The 2,661-nt window shown below is 39.3% G+C and overlaps 1 non-coding gene across 1 annotated transcript; it reads left to right on the plus strand.

The window, feature by feature from the left end:
• Positions 1-1,985: 1,985 nt before the first annotated feature.
• LOC129474953 (U4atac minor spliceosomal RNA) lies at positions 1,986-2,109 on the plus strand. The gene has a single exon (XR_008654697.1). It is a non-coding gene; the product is annotated as a U4atac minor spliceosomal RNA (small nuclear RNA).
• Positions 2,110-2,661: the final 552 nt, after the last annotated feature.

The following is a 2,661-nucleotide window of genomic DNA, read 5'->3' on the forward strand; positions in this document are numbered from 1 at the left end:
AGATGCTTTTAAGATTAATATTAAGCTTTTGGAACATTAGCCCCCTGTGATTCAAAATCATTAAGATTCTACAACTGTGCTAATTATTACAGCACATTAACGTGAGAGAGAAGTCTATGAAGAAGGAGGAGATGGTGGAGAGATAGGCAAGTTGGAGAAAGAAATCAACATTCATTGAGCGGTAATTGTTCTGTGTCTAAAGCCATGAGCTAGGCATACTCAGTGCTTCATTGACTCCTCCCATATGCAATGTGGGATGCCAACATCACTGTTCTTTCAAATGGCAGAGGTGACACTCAGAGAGGCTGAGGTCACACGCCAAGCCTCAACCAGCTAAGATTTCAGTTGAGGAACTGGAAGATAGATATAAGATGAGGGACGTTAGATCAGCCTTCCAAAATAAAGAGATAACAAGAGAGATGTTGGGGGAGGGTGTTCTCAAGGTGTGGGAACTGTCAGCTGCTGAAGCCACAGCAGTCCCCTCTTCACTCTCGCTAATACCTGTCCCTAAAAATCCATGCACAGTAGGTGTATGTCAACATTTACAATGCTCAGAGACGGTCAGAGGTATAGAGGTTTTTGTCTTGTTTGGTTTTGGTTTTGATTTTTAATGAACAGCTGGGTTTATTTTCTCCAGAAGGGATTATCAAAGCCTTTCTTGAGGCCTGAGTTGCCTCACAAAAGCTCCCACCTTTCCCTTGTGTGTGTGGGTCTCTCTCTGTATCCTCTCTAAGTATATGCTCCTCCTCCTCCTTCTCTTCTTGGCTCTCCCCAGCTCACTCCCTTTCTCAGGTTCTCTCTCTCCCTCTCTGTTGCTCTACACCTCTCATGCCTTTCTTGTTTCTTTCTCTCTCTTCTTCCTTTCCCCTCACCTTCTCCTTTCCTTTTCTCTCGCTATTTTTCTGTTTCTCTGTATTTCTTCTTCTGTCTTGCTCTACCTAACTCGTGTGCATGCGTGTGTGCGTGTGTGTGTGTGTGTGTGTGTGTTTGCCTGACTTCCTTCTTTCCTGTCTTTCTTCTAAGTAAGCCAAAATCATCTCCCTTCTGGCATCGTTAAACATGGAAGAGAACAACAGAGAAACAAGATCAGGGCACTGGAAGTGGGTTTACCATCTTCCTACCATCAATGATGTGTCCCTGTTGTAGCCAATGTCTCAGAGCAGTCCTGAGTCTTATCTTTTCATCTACAGTATCACAGAGGGGAATAAAGAATAATAAATGAAAAACACTGGCAGCTCTATCAATCACTTAGAAAATACATGAGGGTTAAAATGTCTGCCACTTCCTAGATAAAAGGAATAATTAATTAAAACAAAATGCAGATCACAACCAAACTTCCACACATTCCTGTGTGCATGCCATGAGAATCTTCACCTGGAACATTAAAGAAGGAGGAAAAACAATGTATGACTCCTGTTTAAAACTTTTCAGGCTAAATATCATAAGCAAATACACATGTTTGTAATTCATTAAGAGAAAACAAGCTAGTTTTAAATAATGCATTTCGTAACTTATGCAAGTTTTGTTTGCACCATGATAAAAATCTTTTTCTCAGAGGCACAAATTAAAAATAAGCCATCATTTGCATTATATCTACTTTCTGATTTTAAATCCATTGTTATCTAAGAGCTGATACTTCCATTTCTCCTATTTAATTCAAACAGATAGGCAGAGTCCCTGCTACAAAACATCCTCAGAGATTAAGAAAAGGCACTGCAAATATCAAATCAATTATGAAAATGATGTTCTGATTAGATGTCATTTGAATTGCACTATTATTCACCAAAGGATATTGTAGGCAAGCATTTGTAATAGGGGAGGAAATGATTTGGAATTGCTAAAGATTAGGAGGGCTTGAAAACAAGCCTTTATTGGCCTTTGAAGCCTTGGGAAGAATGTTTGCTCTTTAGGTGCCCGTGCAGCCCTGCTCTGGAGATCTTCTCAGATGCTGTCCTATTGCATTGTCCAAATTAAACAGAGAAGTCACCATTCTTTCCTTGGGGATGTGCTACTGTCCAATGAGTGCACAGCAAGAGCAGTCCTACCAACCCACATAACACACTTGCCTCAACTAGAGTTTTGCTTCACCTCAGTGCAGTTTTTGGAGAAAAGGAAAACCTCTTTTTCATGAAATAAAATGAAGTAAAATAATTAAAAAATAATAAACAGAGAGAGCAGAACTTCCCACTAGAGCCAGTAGATTCAAAGCTAATCCTAGAATCTCAGCATGACAACCAATCAAGTAAAAGATCAATACTTTTAGACCACATTTATAATTTTCTCACCGAGGCACCAATGAATAGTCCTTAATGAAAAGTGCTACCTATAGGTACAAGTCTTTACAAAATAAAAATAATAATTTTTTTTAAGTCACCTTAGCACTCACTTGCAACCTGAATTTTGGAGCAGTTTTCCATAAATATACATACCCTGTGTATGATGCATCTATTAGAAAATTTAACCTGAATATTTTCTCTTTTTTTCCAGCTGGCCCCCTTCCATCCATCTCATTTTCCCTTTCTTTCTTTCTTTCCTTCCTTCCTTCCTTCTCATTACCTGTGTTCTTTCTTCCACAAAAATGTATGGAGCCCCAAGTAGAATAACAGTATAATGTAGCAACTAAGAGCAGAAGTTTTGGAGACAAGGCAAGTATCTTGCTGC

This window comes from Symphalangus syndactylus, chromosome 24 (genome assembly GCF_028878055.3).
Source record: "Symphalangus syndactylus isolate Jambi chromosome 24, NHGRI_mSymSyn1-v2.1_pri, whole genome shotgun sequence".
Classification (NCBI taxonomy): domain Eukaryota; kingdom Metazoa; phylum Chordata; class Mammalia; order Primates; family Hylobatidae; genus Symphalangus; species Symphalangus syndactylus.